The 7,315-nt window shown below is 45.7% G+C and overlaps 1 long non-coding RNA gene across 1 annotated transcript; it reads left to right on the forward strand.

Moving 5' to 3' along the window:
- Positions 1 to 1,080: 1,080 nt before the first annotated feature.
- LOC144152223 (uncharacterized) lies at positions 1,081 to 6,230 on the forward strand. Its single transcript, XR_013319108.1, has 3 exons — positions 1,081 to 1,334; positions 2,215 to 2,491; positions 5,361 to 6,230. It is a non-coding gene; the product is annotated as an uncharacterized LOC144152223 (long non-coding RNA).
- Positions 6,231 to 7,315: the final 1,085 nt, after the last annotated feature.

The following is a 7,315-nucleotide window of genomic DNA, read 5'->3' on the forward strand; positions in this document are numbered from 1 at the left end:
ACGTTATTTCTGGGACGAGGTGCAGTGTTTTCTGGGCGTCCACTGGGACATTGACTGGGCAGGTCTCCGTTACCTGGACGTACCGATAGAACACTCGGAGCTGTGCGAATGCGTCATTACACTTGGCCTACACTCACTGTGGCGTGCGCGAGTGGATGCGGTGGAGTGTACCCCCACCCCGAAGCCAGCTTGGAGGCATTTCGTCCACAAGATGGAGTGGACCGTCAGTGCTCTCGGGACACCCGACTCAGACTCAGAACTAGGACAAGCCCTTGCGAGCTGCTGCCGTGCGACGGTAGCTTTTAAAACAAAGGAGCTGGAACGCTTAAAGTGGATATGAAGCCAGCAACAGGCTAGGCTGCAACGAAACACAACTCCCCCTTTTTCCTTTTTTACCCGTAAATGCGCTCTCTTTAGTGTATGAGTGTGATTGCTATTGAACGGCGTAACACGCCAGTCAGGAACGTAGCATCAACAATGTAACAAGGGCAGCAGCATGTATAGTAGTGTGTCTTGCCCAGTACATATTTGCCCTGTGTCTTGCCCTGTACATATTGACGATGTAAATAAACCTGGTTTTGTTAAAGAAAAAAAAAAAAAAGCCTGTATGGCCGAGTGGTTACGCCTCCGATTACTGTTTTGAGGGTCCGTGGTTCGAATCCTCGTCGTATGTTTTTTTTTTTTTCCTAGTGAAGGTTTTATTACCACTTCTTTTTTAAAACCACAGTAAGCGCCTGTTCCTTGCTTTCAATCACACCGACGTTTGCCACCTTCTTCCTAAACCCAAAGTAGTTCGTTTTCTGGCACCTCCTCTGTAGAGAAACCCGCCGTGAAAACAAAACCAAAACTAACTTTAAAAGCTTCTTTACAATTTAAGTATATATGTCAGTTAGTTTACTTTTATTCGCTTTTGCGTTTAATAACCTCAAATTTAAGTTATAAACACTTTTAATACTTTAAAAGCAGGAAGTTAATTACCAATAACACAATTTTCGTCAAACATAAAATGCTGCTATTGCAGTCTGGCAACTATCACTCCCTTTTTGTGTGTTTGTTTATGGAGTTTGGTTTGTGCGGAATTGTAGCTGGGGCGATTTGTTCAGTTTTATCTATTTCAAGCTTAAATCATAGTTATAAAAGCTTTATAGGGTGATGATTGCCCTTCCAACCTACGCGTGTGTTGAACACGCGGGAACGGGAAGAACGATCATCGCCTCAACGATCATCGCGCGTCAAAGGTGGATGACATTGCGTCCGAACAAAGTGTCGGTGTCCTTGAAGGGGAAGACGAGCGTGAAGACGGATTTTAGGCGGGAAACGTCGTTTCTGCTGGGGTGAGTACGCATTTTTTTGTTTTTCTGTTCTTGTTCGGAACGAGTTCTGGTGCTTATGGGTCAGTAATTCGGTAGGCCCCCATCTCATTTGCTCTCAGAGCCTATACGATATAGCATACTTGTTTGGCGCCTTGGATTTACCAGTCTACCGTTTCCGCAGCCGTCAGCATCAATTTACGCTGAAGCTAGACCTTTGTTGCGATGCTCGCGCTGTAGAACGCGGCAGCTAATTATTTGACATCACGCAAGGCTCTTAAACACCGGGGCGTTTGTTTGTCATGTGTCTCTAAAACAGTGCCTTTGCGGCGACTGTTAATTCCGTGCAGTGCGCTTCGCAGCTATTACGCTCGCGAGACCGGCTGCCGCCGTCGCGACCCGTCTCGTGGTCTTCGGGCCGCGATATGCGTCGTGGTATGCGTGCCGTACTCGTGAAGCTCACATTCACATACGTGGAAATTGAAGTTGAAATGCGCGCGCGTGGTCTCGCAGGGGCGCCTGCCCACTCAACTCTATTTATATTGGAGAATCGGACTTGCAAAGGCAAGCCAGGCATTGAAATGGAGGAGCCTCAACTAGTACACACCAGTTCCGATTGAAAGCTAGGGATGCATATGGGCTGCTAGCAAGCGTTCCATGCAAATTAGCATATCAGTGAGCTTTGCATATATCAGGCATACCCCACTCACAGAACCTGCGTGCCTAATAAATACATTACTGTGACCTAAATTTCAGTTTGGGTGTTGCGGGAATGTTCTTATTAGGGCCTTGGAGGTTACTCATTAACGATTAATAATCTGCTTAATGTAAGCATTCGTGGTTTGTGTGTGCTTTTCTTGTATTTCATCAAGTGCCACCACACTCACAGATTATGCACTTTCAGGTGCTGCTGCTGGCTGTCCGGGTTGGCTGGCTGGCTTTCAGTCCAGTTTCAAAGGCTTTGCCAGGGCCCTCCATGGCCAACTGACACTGCACCTGCTGTACCCAAGTACTGCCTGGCCTTTCCTTGGTGCTGGGTACGCTTTGCCGCCAGGAATAGTCAATCCTTCATCCATCATCTGGCCGCTTGGACCACCCGTTCAGAAGCCAGCACATTTGCTCAACGCATCGGTCCAGGCACCGCTGCCACATCAATGCACCCACTGATTATGTACTTTCAGGTTAGTTATTTCATGTTGGAACCTGTCATGATGTGTACCTGTTAGCAGTGCTCTAGCCCCTGGTTATTTGAAACAGTTTCATGAAGCAGTGTTGTGCATTTTGAGTGTGTCATTGCTTAGCAGGGATATTGAAGCGAATCTGGGGCCAATGGCTAAAGTGCAAGAATAGAAATTGAACTGACTTTGAAGCAAGTATCCGTATGTAATCAAGCCAAGCAAACATTTAGGATTTTCGATATGGTTTTGAATTTGCAATACAAACTGGTGTGGAGCTACTTTCCATTTTAAGTAAGCTTACAATATTATCTACTTCAGATCATACTGTTATTAATCACACTATACCGAAAAGTACATACCGCAGCTTGTAGATTTTGTCGGCACTTTTTTCGCAGTCTCTCATGACAGGCACTACTCTCAGTGATTGGAGGATAGCCGAGGTAGCACCAGTCTTTAAATCAGGGACGGTACTTCACCATTAAATTTTCCTAACAAGCACCATACGCTAGGTCAGGGAACATTTCATCCACTCTCAAGTTGCTGATTATTCGTAATATCACATTCGAATATCAGCACGGTTTTCACAAGGGTTACTTGAGAATTTTTCGCGTACCCAAGCTGCAGCATAAGTGTCTGATTGATTTTCGATGGCTTCCCGTCGATGAAACGGACCAAACATACCTCCAAAGAACAGAAACGTGCGATAAGGATTGAGCATGAGGGTGATTAAACAGCGCTTCCAAAAGCAGCGTACCACCGGGCTCATTCTGGCAAATTTGCCAGGCTCTAAGTCTGCGATTGAGCGCGATGACCCATTTACGGTGACACTCAAGCGACGCAGGAAATTTGTGCAGCCAATAGACTCCGCACATGCAGAAACTTGTTTTGTCATGGTGCACTTCGCACGGTTCTTGCATGAGCACTTTGCGCTTACGCTGATTGTTGGTGCAGCCAGTAACGACGTAATCACGCCTGCCCGGACAAGTAGCTTCTGAACATCGCCAAGTAAAAGGCAATGATGGCAATTTTCCCAGAATTCCGAAAGTAAACATCAATTGAGGATAAAAAGGTCAGGCGTCCTGCTGGCAGGACGAAACGTGGCCTCACAGGCAATGCCTGTCAGGACAAAGTGGTGTGGACTGGCCCGCCACCTTAGCGGGTTAGGAACAGAATTGATGGGCAAACGGGACACCTCTTGGAAGAATTAAACGTTCTCCTTAGGCACTGCTAAACTTGTTGCTGCTGAAATGCCAAATAAATTACACCGATTTTCGATGCCGTTCGGGGTGTCTGATATTCACGCATGGCACGGAGCAACAGCGTGGGACTCAGCGTCGTCTGCTCGCCCCGCAGTCCGAAAGAATTGGTGGCGCCCAGTGCAGGATGGAAATTCTTGTCTATCATGTCTGCTGCAAAATATGCCCATGTGGTCGAGATTTCGGCGCATGTAAAGATGCGCAGGTTGTCAAAATTAATACGGAGCCCTCTACTATGGCTCACCTCACAGTCTGTGTAGCGTTGGTGCATTAAACCCGAGAATCAATCAATTATAATTTATGCTTCATCTACATTGAAAAGAAAACACTTGAAAATCTTTGTCCCCCAGGTGGAATCTCTGTCACCGCCACTGTATGTAATTTTATTGCACTCTTACCTCGCAGTCGTTTCCACCCAGATCCTGTGCATAATCGCTCAGCATTGGAAGCTCAGGCGGAGGATGGTCATGCGCTCAACATACCAGAACACTGTCACTAGAGCACCTCTCAAACTCTCGTACTCCTCAAGAAGTGCGCAGCATGCCTGGGGGGGCACAGTAAAAACAGTGCCTCTTATCACACGCCACCACCACATGAAATATCGTTGCAGCTTTAAGTGCATAAATTTTCCTTATTCGAGCCACAGTCATTTGAAGCAATGAAAAAAAAATAAGCCAATCAGCGCACGGAGATGACACAGACAGTGCAAAATTACCTTATCTGAGCCGCTGTCCGCACCTGTCCAATTGTCACGCCAAATCAGACCATCTTCAAGCACTGCCCTAGCATTTGCATCAAGAGAAAAAAAAAACTCGCTGTGCTAGCATTCGTCGTGCAGCCTGCTTCGTGTCTGTGGTTGTAGGAGGCGTGAACAGCGCAGTGCGGAATTTCGAACCAAAAACAATGCTGGGTACTCCTTACGACAAGGCATTCGCAAACCCACAATCCTGCAGAAAGAACACCAGCCACACAAAAAGTTCCTGCTAGCACCACGCCGCAAACCACATTTCGCGTATGACCCTCGTGCACTGCTAGCCAATGAAAAAATGGTGCAAATTGGCCTAGTTGTAACTAGGGTTCACTCTTTTCAATTTAAATAATTTAAAAAATCAATAACAGTCTGCTCATTTTATTTTGCTGAATCGGGTGCTAAAAAAAGGTCAGTTTTTTATGGATAGTTGCATGAGTCAGGGCAAGGCATCGTACTGCCTACTTTGTGTGCATTACAGCCATCTGACTATTTTAGCCACATAACCTTTCATCCAGATTGACCTAACAGCACCCAAATGGTTTTTTTTTTTGGCCTTTCTACCACAAAGCAATACACCCACGGTGTACTGCAGTGGGCACTTGGCAAACACTTTAATGAATTCTTGAAACGCTTGTTTAAACAAGCCGAAAGCATGTTGAGGTATGCATGTTCACCCATAAAAACTGAAAATATACATTTAAATTAAATCTATTCAAAAAGAATTTTTAGTGGATCAATGCCAAAATCTGTAAATGAATTACCGTAATATTCTGAGAAATTGTTCATGGGTACTCAAACTCTTCATTGTCTCGATCCTGGAGTTCATGTTGGTTCAACTGTTTCGGTTTTTATTTTCTGCTCGCAGGTTGACATTGGGGGCGGTGTGCTAATTGAGAAGGGGTACCTGGATCAGCTGGTGCATGCGTGTGCGAGTGGCCCTGGCAAATTTGCCAGGGCTCTTTTGCGCCATGTCTTCACTCCGGAGGAGCTCAAGGGGAAAACTCTCTTTGGAGGGTGCGGGTGAAGGCTGTGGTCGGTGAGTGCACATGATTTGCATTTAGAGTGCCAAGAACAAAGCTGTCATCTTTGTCAACTTGTAGCTAATCACCCGTTTTTCTTCATGTGTACAGTGAGATCAGTGCATCCCTTTTATGCTTTTTGGGAAAGTGTCTATTTTTGCACACTTTTATTACTAATTCTGAGAACTTGCTGAACACGTTTTCATTTTTTATAGTAAATCATAAATTCATTCTATCTCTTGCAGGCTACACGGGCCAGAAGTTTCCAGGTGTGAGCGCCGGTTACATTAAAAATAACCTATCATCGCTTTTGAATCGGGAAATAAAGTAAAAAGTGCACGCTGAACACCTTGTTTTTCTTTTTGCATGTCTGCATGAGGCAGAATTTTTAGTCACATGACATGCACTACTGCCACACCATAAACTCGTGTATTGGTGGTGCGATAAAATGTAGATTCTTGTTCAACCTACAATGATCGCAAAAACCTTTGAAAGAAATCGCAGCAGAAACACATTGAGCATTCGTGTAAAACTCAACAACATATCAACAGAAACGCATGCGGCACTCGTAAAAATCTCAACAAAACATCAACAGAAACACATTGGGCACTCATAAAAACCTCGACAAAATATCAATACGAAATTCAGTGGAGACTCAACGGAAAGGCAACAGAAACTCAATGGGAATTCGACGTAAGAAATTCAACGGAAAATCAATGAAACCATGGTGGCCACTTTTCCTGAAAAACTCAACAAATCCTCAACACAATCTCAACAGAAATTCTTTGGATACTCAACAATGTTTGTTGAGTGAATTCAACAAAATTTCTTATGAAACTCAACAATCATTTTTGTAAGGGCGTTGTGCTTCTGCGGGTGGATAGTACTTCCCATGCACTGGATTATCTTTTTAGAGCGACGTACGACTCAACCTCGCATCGGGTATGTGCTGCGTGCGTGGCTAAAAGCCTTCTGGGATTGCGCGCCACAGTTAAGTAACTTGCGGTTCGTCCTTGCAAAACGCGCGAGAAGTGAGTGCCGAATTCGTGACGGGCAGGAGGAGGCAACCGATCGCCGGTCAATCGCTGTTCGTACTTGCAACGCATGGTGTGACGTTGTGTTCCTTCGAAGCGCATATCTGGATTGTTTTGAAGTTGAATAAAATGTATGCGTCAAACCCGGGCATTCGGTTCATGGCGTTCCCTGCAATTACACGAAAGCAATGCCACAGGGCTTCAACGCTTTCTTTATGGGACGTACTCAGGTAAGAGAATATTCATGTCGTGTTATGGCCGCGTTGCATTCAATACTAAAGGGAAAGCGTTTGTTTACAATTGTTGGGATAGTCGCAAAATATCGAAGCACTCGAGCACTCCGCAGGGCCGTGGCAGATCAGCGGCGATTCATTTCGCAAAACATTCGACAGATGGCGCCGTAAGCATTAGCGTGTCGCTACGCAAAGCTGATGAGACGCTCTACTAAAACTCCTCTCGCGGTCTATACGCAGGGCGTTGCAAAAATTTAGCGTTTACCGTGCGCAAAGGCAACAAACGCTGTACAAAAACTCCCTATTAAGGGCACGGATGGTGACCAAGCCTCCCGAGAAGGCGTCCACCCAAGGTGCGTAGGACGAACTTCACCACCCAGGCGCAAAGCCTGCTTGAATTGCGCATGTTTTCTCTCGTCCCGGCTGTACTATCACTGTTCTCCTTTCTACTATCTAGGTGACACTGGCTTGTAATCCCGACTCGCGCAAGTCATAGCATCTGGGTGCCTCTGGTTTAGCTTGTTGTTAGCATCG

Source organism: Haemaphysalis longicornis, unplaced genomic scaffold (assembly GCF_048455015.1).
Source record: "Haemaphysalis longicornis isolate Haplotype H1 unplaced genomic scaffold, Haemaphysalis longicornis Haplotype H1 scaffold_9, whole genome shotgun sequence".
NCBI classification, from domain to species: domain Eukaryota; kingdom Metazoa; phylum Arthropoda; class Arachnida; order Ixodida; family Ixodidae; genus Haemaphysalis; species Haemaphysalis longicornis.